We start from the raw sequence: 7,845 nt of genomic DNA on the forward strand, positions 1-7,845 counted from the left end.
TATATATTCACCTTCTTCAGGTCCTCCTTATCACATTATTATAAGCGCATGAGTTACAGATATACATGGTATTTCTGTATAGTAAAAAAGGCTTTCTGGGTTCTCAGAGAGCAAGACTTTCTTATTAATATGTTCAATATAAATGTGAAAATAAAAGTTGAGTATACATTGCAAGCATGACAGAAAATCTGTCACTAACTCTGCCTTCAAGAAAGACAAGACAAGCACATAAATAACAATAATAGAAATTTCTGTATCATAAGGGAAGTGAAAATTAAGCAATAAATGACTTCAGAGGGTGAAATGACTCTTGGCTGAAGCACCAGGAAAGAATTCACCTTGGCGAGGGTCCACCTTAAAAGACCTAGCAGGTGGCTTTATCAGATCAGAGATACAATGTCATGCTTAGCAGAAGGTATGGAGGAACTGACAGAAGAAAGATGCTATCTTAACTCCTTAGTGCTATACAAAAAACTCACAAGTGGGTGACTTTAAAGAACAGAAACTTCTTTTCCCCACAGTTCAGGAGGCTAGAAGTCCAAATCCAGATGTAATTCAGGAAGAGGTCCTTGGATTTATTCAGTTTCTTCTTGTTACTTAGCACTGTGTCCAGAGCGGTGCCATATGTACTGCAAAGTGAAATTGTTCCATGGGATTTATAAGAAGCCTCAGTGGTGTCATAGCATGGCATTACATATTAGGTTGCTAACTTAAAGTTCAAGAGTTTGATTCCACCAGGAACTATGGGGTACAAAGAGAGCCAACATCCTCCCATATGTACAGTTGCAGAGGGTTGCTTTGTGGCCAACTCAACAGGATAGCGATTTTATAGCGTTTCTAATTCAGAAGGCATGGTCCATAGGGAACTGCACTGCTAACCCAAAGGCTGAGTCTCCGATGCTTCCAATCCACAACTGAAAGCTTTTCTGCTGGTTCTAGTCCACCAGCTGCTTTGCAAGAGAAAGATGAGTCACTTACTCCCATGTGATTTAAAATCTTGGAAATCCAATGTATGGTCAATTATGAGTGGGTCCCAACTGAGTAGCAATTGGAGAGCAGCTGGCAATCATTGAAGTTCCTGGGCTTGGAGATTCACTTGCCTCCATTCTTGTCAAAAGTGTCTATGTTCCCTTTGTGTTTGCCTCTGTCTGATCTGCTTTCTTTAGAACTCAAGTAATTACATTTAGAATATAATTCACACAGATATGGTGGTGTTAATATAATAAAGGACATTTATTTTCAAATGGCATTATATTCACAGATACATTTTTGTTATATACTCCAGAGTAGATCCCATGTGACAGAAGAGAACAATTGTATAGGGTTTTGATGACTGTAATCTCTAATTGATGAGTCTCCCTCCAATCCTGATGTCACACTCCTCCTCACAGAGTCCATATTCTCATATAATTTGCTCAGTATACAGACTGAATAAATATGGAGAAAGAATACAACCCTGACACACTCACTTCCCAATTCCAAACCATGCAGTGCTCCCCTGCTCCATGCACACAGCAGCCTCCTGATCCAGATATAGGTTCCACATGAGCACAATCCAGTGTTCTGGGATTCTCATTCTTCTCAATGTCAGCCACCACTTGCTATATGATCCACTCAGTCAAATACCTCTGCATAATCAGTAAAACACAAGTAGACTTTCTTCTGGTATTCTTTACTTTCAGCCAAGATCCATCTGGCATCAGTAATGATATCCCTGGTGCCACAGCCCCTTCTAAATCCTGCTTGAACTTCTGGCAGTTCTTTATCTATGTATTTTTCAGCTGTTTTTGTACTATCTTCAGCAGTATTCTGCTTGCATGTGATATCAATGATATTGTTTGATAATTTCCACATTCAATTGGATTACCTTTCGTGGAAATGGGAGCAAATATGGACCTCTTCCATTGGCCAAACAGCCATCCTCCAAATTTTCTGGCATAGACAGGTGCATCTGGTAAGTGAAACAAGCCAATTGGTATCCCATAGATTACTGGTGTCTGAATTTTTGCCAATGCCTTCAATGTAGCTTCTACTTCCTCTTTCATTACTTTTGGCTACCGTTCATATGGTACTTCTTGAAATTTTTCAGTGTCAATCAATTCTTTCTGGTACAGCAATTCAGTTTATTACTATCATCTTCTTTTGATTCTTTCTGGATCATTCACTATATTGCCCATAGCATCTCTCAATATTGCAACACAATGCTTAAATTTGTTTTTGAGGTGTTTTTTTTTCTGCTTGCTTAAAGTGAGGAAGGCTTGAAGCACTTGTTGCACAAGGTCAAGGAATACAGCCTTCATTATGGATTACATCTCAATGACAAGGGAAAAAAAAAGATTCTTACCACTGGACCTATAGGCAGCATCATGATGGTTGGAGAGGAGATTGAAACTGTCAACAGCTTGATCTTGCTTGGATCCACAATTAAGAGCCTTGGTACCAGAAGTCAGGAAGTAAGAAGACACATTGCAATGGGAAAATCTGCAGTTAGGTACTTTTCCAAATAATGGCATCAGATTGAAGACTAAGGTACATCTAATTGAAACCATAGTCTTTCCAGTTACTAGCTATGCATCTGAGACATGGACAATGAATAAAGATTACAGACAAAAAATTGACACCTTTGAGTTGTGGTGTTGGAGAAGAGCACTGAACAGTCCATAGACAGCCAAGAGAATTAATAGATATGTCCTGAAGAGGGTGCAGCTGGAGTGCTCCTCAGAGGCAAGAATGATGAAGCTTCACTTCACATACTTTGGACATGTTTCTAGGAGATGCTATTTCTTGGAGAATGACATGATGTTGGAAAGGGTGGAAGGACGGTGAAGAAGAGGGAGACCCTCAACCAGGTGGATTGATATGGTGACTCCTGCAATGGGCTCTTATGTGTCAGGAAGTGTGAAGATGGTACAGGATAGAAGAGGGTTTTCAGATCTTTTGTTCATAGGATCACTATAAGTCATGCTTCACTCGACAGAACCTAACAACAACAATCTTTAATAATTAAATATCTAGGTCTTTCTCAGACCTAGAGTCAATAGATGGGTTCAACTACCAAGATTTAAGCTAGTTGTCAAACTCAATCATTTGTGTGCCCTGGCTCCTTACCTATGGGAATCTCTCTCTCTCTCTCTCTCTATCTCTATTTCTATCTCTATCTCTCACACACATACACACACACACACACATACACACACACACACTACACACACACATTGTCATGGAATTATTTTCAAGGCAATAGGGATGAGACTGCCCATCTTTATCCCATGGAGCAACTGGCAGATTCAAACATTCATTAAATCATGGCCTTTGAGTTAGCACTATAGTTCTCTCTGGACTATGCCACCAGTGCTTTCTTATCTATGACCATATGTGTTAGGATTCCATATTGGGGGAGAATACAAACTTATCCACAACAAGTAGATAAATGAGAATCAAAGAGGGTCTCAGATTGTTCTGAAACTCAAAATGATGATTGGTTGTAGGAGATATACATTACAATCTAAAGGGATTAATTATATGGAAACTCTTGATCTTTAATAGGGGCTCTACACACATTAAGTGTATAGAAATTTGAGTGTAAGATGGGGTCATTTAAATTAGAGTTGATCCTTTCAAGTCAGTCTAAGGAACTGAAGTTTTATGTTACATAATCATGACAACATTTATGACACTATAATAGTAAAGGTAAGCCAAGGGCGGCCCACATCAGGTCCTCGTGGCTGACAGGACAGACAGGCCCCAGCTGCCAGCTGGAAACAAAAGAGGATGCTTCAATGATTTAGATCCTCCCAGAAGAGCTGTGGGTGAGCATTAACATTACTGGTAAGTGTATTCATTTTCTCCTGGACACGAGAGCCTACTGTTTGGTCCTAAAAGCCTTCTGAGGTCCCAACTCTTCTCACTATTTCTTAGTTGTTGGAATTGACGGAAAACCTCATAAGCAGTTTCTTAACTTCACCTCTGCCTTGCATGCAGACTTACGAGTTGTAAAACAACCCAGTGGTAAATGGAATTTGGTCCAGGACTTAAGAACAATAAGTGACGTAGTTGAGCCTCTACATCTTGTGGTTCCTAACCTTTATACTATAATAGACAAAGTGCTATTCAATAAACCTTTTATTTTAAGAACTTCCTTCCCTCTGTAACTTGAATTGTGCCACTGTTAGAACCTCTCCTTGGAATACTATTGCTTTTAATTTTTGACTCATATACTTTTAACTTGTTAGTTAAATTTGTGTCTTCTAGGCTGCAACAGTTTCATGATATATCTTCAAGGATATGAACATGTACAGCTAAGCACAATTGATAACAGTGCATCTAAATTCCAAAATCAATCTCCACAATAGTCTACATGTTTCCTATTGCCAAAGGGGCCCTTTAAAGTAGTGAGAGAAGATCTTCACCCTGAAACCCATAGCATCCTTTTTCAACAGGAAGTAGCTAAGAGAATATGCCGTCCCCTTTTCCTTATGAATCAGGGTGAAGTCTCTCTCAGGGAGGAGTGATAGGGAATGGCAAAGGACACACTGACAAAGGAGGTTAATCAGAACTGGCTTTGACAAGCACTGTGGCAATGGGACAATTAAAATAGACTTTCAAGGGGGGAAAAAGAGGAATGAACTGGAGGGGTAGAGAAAATAGTGCAACAATGAATGAATGGAAATCCAAAATCTCTGTAAATGTTCATTAAAATTAATAAAATTTAATTAAAAAAATAAGAATTACAAACTAACTGAAGGAGACATTGAACCTAACATGCAAATGAGCGATTGTGTGGAATATTGAATGCCTCCTGTCCATTGTGCTGCTCACAACACTTAGCCATCTGAGGTCTTTTTCCCAATCAATTCTACTAGAAGCCTAATATTTCCTTTCCTCCAGTAAAGAAATATGCATGTGAATAAAAAAATTGAATCTCAAATCAAAGGCATCATTGGTTCTACCATAATTTATGACAATTTTTTTTCCCATTGGTTACTGTCAAACTTTTATTTTGGGCTCATTCTCTCGCTACATGCTTTTCTTGGGCAACCTCAGCCATATTAACAACTTCATTCAACAACTTCTGATTATTCTAAAATCTACAATTTAGTTCATACTTGGGTTTCATGGTCCATAGCATTCGTGGGAACATTGTTATTTAGATAGTTGATAGGTACCTCAAGGGAACTCTGGTGGCCCAGTGGTAAGGAACTGTGCTGTTAACCTGAAGTCAACCAGTTCAAATCCACCAGCTGCTTCATGGGAGAAAAGTGGGCATCCTCCTGTGATTTATTGACTCTGAAAATTCACTGGAGAGTCAGCTGTGAGTCGGTCTGACTTGATGGCACATAGCGTCAACAACAGAGGCACCTCTGTGGAGGTTCTGGTGGTCTAGTGGGTCAGCAGTTGTCTTGTCAACCTGAAGACAGTTGGTTTGAATCTACCAGAGGCTCCAAAGGAGATAGGTGGGAAATCTCCTCCTGTGTGTTCTATAGCCTCTGAAATCCACTACAGAGTCAGCTATAAGTTGGTTCTGTCTGGATGGCATATGATAACAGTAACAACAAAGGCAACTCAGATTACTAGTTGTCAGATTTCCTTGAGTTGATTCTGACTCTTAGTGACTTAAAGTACAACAGGACAAAATGTCACATGGTCCAATCCACCCTCAAAACTACCCCTGTGTTTGAGCCCATTGTTACAATCCACTGTGTTCAGCCATCTTCCTCTTTTGTCCTGGCTTTCTACCAAGCATAATGTTCTTTCTCCAGTGTCTGGTTTATTCAAAATGAGATGATGTCTCCCTTCCCTCACTGCACTGCTTTCCAGTGAAATGTGTTAGTTGTTCTGTGTATTGATGGTGTTCGATGCTGCCACATTGAATGTAACCCTTAGGAAACCTATGTACAACGGAATGAATCCTCTCCTGACTGTGTCATCCCCCATTCTGCAGTGCTTCAGCCCGTTGTTTGGATCATTACATCAGCCCACCTTCCTGAAGGTCTTCTTCTCCATTACAGATACTCCGACTTTCCAAGCATGGAGTCCTTCCTCAAACTATGTGCAATGGCTGTATGGTTTAGCTCATAAGGTGTGTTGTTAGTGGTTTGAATCCACCAAGGGCTCCAAGGGAGAGAAGTGGGCCATCTTCTCTCAAGTGATTCACAGCCTCAGAAACCTACTGGAAAGTCAATTTCATTTCAACTTGACAGGAATGCAGGGTGGGTCAGGATTTATGACAATTTAAAGTCTAGAATTAAGTTTCTCCATACATACACTGGGGTTACTTTGTGAAGTCTTTTGAGACTGAACCTACCAGTAACAATTTTCCCCAAGTTTCACCATAGTTCTCCCACAAATAGCAAGGAAAATGAAAAGAGACTTTCACACAGAAAAGAGGCTAAGATATGTCAATATAATTAAATTACATGGAATCTAAAAGAATATATGTAAAGAATAAATATGAAGATATATAAATATATATATTTGTTAAGTACAATGCCAATTCAATTTCCTTAAACACTTGACAAGACCTATTTTCTTCAAAATTTCTTGCTAACAGGCTTTCAGTCACATTAAGTGCTCACAAAGTGCAGGGAAGTTGTATTTTATCGCACAGCCCTAATTGAGCTGTCTAGGTTAAAGAAGCCGAATGTTATAGAAATGTTTATTATACAAGCACACTTAATCTGAAGCTGGAAAGGAACATTTCTGTAGCTTCAGCTGTAATTTATCCCTGAAAAAGGCAAGAAAAAAGTCCTTTTATCACCCTCTCATTTCAGTGAATTATGTTTATGGAGTTCTCCTAGTGCTATGAATCTGGTTTCACTCCAACATGAGGAGGAGTTAAGTCCCAGATACCTCTTAGTTGAATCTCATTATGTTACTTTTCCCTTGTTTCCCATCAAGACGTATGCCTTCACTATACATACAGTGCAGTCACAGTCATTTACACCTGCTTTTATTTATAGAAGTCATTATTTATATCAAGACAGACAAAGTACAAATCTATCTATTTTGAGTCGAGTATTTAAAACATTTCTATTTCAATTCACCTAACACTGAGAATTATTTTATTATTTTATAATTTTTTAATTATTTTCCTTTTTTTAAAATTGGTAGCACAAAATGGTGAGCTCTGGTGGCCTAGTGGCAAGAAGTTGTGCTGCAGTCCACCAGAGGCTCTGAGGGAGAAGGATGGGCAGTCTCTTCCCATGCCATTAACTGCTTCCAACTACCACTGAAGGGTCAGCTATGAGTCAGTTCTGACTCTAGGGTATACAACAATAATTACACAAGACAAAATTAAATTAAAGAGTCTTCATTCTGTTACATTGACATTTCTTTCCTCATGGACTCCTTTCGTTTATTTCTTTGTCTTGCTGTTGTTGTTGTTGTGGTGGTTATGTGTCATCAAGTCATTTGCTACTCATAGGAACTCTATGTACAACAACTCTGAACTCTGCTCTATCCTGAGCTAACCTTATTGTCTCTGACACACCTACTCTGCATTACCCCAGTCTCTGAGTCAATCCATCTCATCGAAACATGATATCACTCTTCAAGGATGGATACCTCCTTGCAACATGACCAAAGTATGTCAGACGAAACTTCAGAAATCTGTCTCTCTCTGTCCGTGTCTCTATATCACTGTCTCTCTTCCTTTCGGTATCACTCTTTCTCCACCAAGGAGAAATTTGGTTTCAACCTCTCCAGGACTAACCTTTTTGTACTCCTAGCAGCCCATAGTATATTTAATACTCTTCTCCATCACCGTGGCTTAAAAACATCAATCCTCCTTTTATCATCCCTAGTCATTGTCCAGCTTTCTCATGTATAGCAAGTAATTGCAAAGAC

This window comes from Elephantulus edwardii, unplaced genomic scaffold (genome assembly GCF_000299155.1).
Source record: "Elephantulus edwardii isolate Elephantulus edwardi_28Jun2011 unplaced genomic scaffold, EleEdw1.0 scaffold00311, whole genome shotgun sequence".
Lineage (NCBI taxonomy): Eukaryota > Metazoa > Chordata > Mammalia > Macroscelidea > Macroscelididae > Elephantulus > Elephantulus edwardii.